At 58.4% G+C, this 1,484-nt stretch overlaps 1 pseudogene; it reads right to left on the bottom strand.

The window, feature by feature from the left end:
• Window positions 1-24: 24 nt before the first annotated feature.
• LOC108294260 lies at window positions 25-1,243 on the bottom strand (annotated as a pseudogene).
• Between the last annotated feature and the right edge of the window lie 241 nt (window positions 1,244-1,484).

Here is a 1,484-nt window from a genome sequence, read left to right on the forward strand (position 1 = left end):
CTGGGAAGCTGTGTGACAGGGGCCTCAGGTGGTGGGCATCTGGGGGTTCCTCCACTTGTGGGTGCCCATTGGCATCACTGGTGCAGCCAGTGGTGGAAGCTGGTTCGGATCATTTCTTGTTCGACACAGGGCAGGCGGCAACCACGGGTCCGAGTTGCTTGAGGCCGGGCCCTGGGTGCTCCATCTTATGCTCCAGGAGCATGTGGTTCTGTGGCGGGAGCCCCACACAGGCCCCAAGAATGTTGATGCAGCTGCGCTGGCGAAAAAGCGCACTGATCATGGGGCTGCCCCGCGGCGTCTTGAATAGGAAGCTGAGCAGGGACAGCACGGGGTGGAAGGTCTGCAGGTCGGGGTCAGCGTCAGCGCAGAAGCTCAGGCGCCGGCACAGCTCGGTCAGCAGCGCCAGGTCTAGTGTGATGGGTGCGGCCAGCAGCGAGTCCTGGCACGTGTCGTGCACACCAGTGTGTTGGTCCCGCCCAGCGTTAGCTCCGAGGTTTACTCACCCCGCGCGCTTGCTGTAGCCCAGGTACCCACCTACTTGATAACCACGCAGTGGTCGGGCTCCTCGCCGGGCGTATAGAGCACTGGGTTGCTCTGCACCATGTCGTCCACCACGTTGCTCTCGGACACCTCCTTAGAGCGGAACTGAAAGGCGCCCACAGGTTCTGCCGTCGTTGTTGCCCAGGTGGTTGTAACTCACGTTGGACATGGTCTTGAGGCCACAGCTGGTGAGGAAGTCCACGAGCACGGACTTGACTTTGGTCTGGCCAGACTTGAAGTCACCTCCGCCCACGAAAACCCGGCGCTGACACGCGAGCTCAAGCGCTCCGGGCACCAGGGTGCTCTGCCGGGACCCACTGAGGAAGGCACAGCCCTCCCGAGCGCAGTGGTGCGCAGCGGGTTCTCGGCCGTGTCGGTGAGGCCCGGAACCACCTCACAGAAGCGCTCTGTGTTGCCCGTCCACAGCCGGTGCCTTTGTCCAGCCCCGCGCTAGACCGGAAGTCTGGGATGTCCTTGCGGATCTGCTCGAGCTGCTACGGGCGCCAGCTCGGGCGAGGTTATCCAGGCCCCTGGTCTGGTTGGCCGCGATGAACTCGGGGATGTAGACGGAAGGCCGAGACTGCAGGGCTTCCATGTGCGGCCACAGTTGCTCCTGCAGGTTCCAGCCCAGCACCTTCTCACACCGCATCTCCTTGGCGAGGTTCAGCGACCAGATGTCCCAGCTGTCATGGCCACGAATAATCTAGCATTTTTGCTAATCCTGCTGAAAGTAAACTTTAAGGGCTTGAGTCAGTTCAACTGGGTGACTTTATACAATCTGCGGGCAAGCTACCGAAGCTTCCTGGTCTTCCGTTTACTCATCTTTCAGATGGGAAGAGTAATACGTATTACATACAGTTGTTCTGATGAAATGTGTTAATACATTTTAAATGTTTACAATAATATCTTACATATGCAAACATGTAATAAGTATTATTTATTAC

This window comes from Cebus imitator, unplaced genomic scaffold, assembly GCF_001604975.1.
Source record: "Cebus imitator isolate Cc_AM_T3 unplaced genomic scaffold, Cebus_imitator-1.0 Scaffold572, whole genome shotgun sequence".
Classification (NCBI taxonomy): Eukaryota; Metazoa; Chordata; class Mammalia; order Primates; family Cebidae; genus Cebus; species Cebus imitator.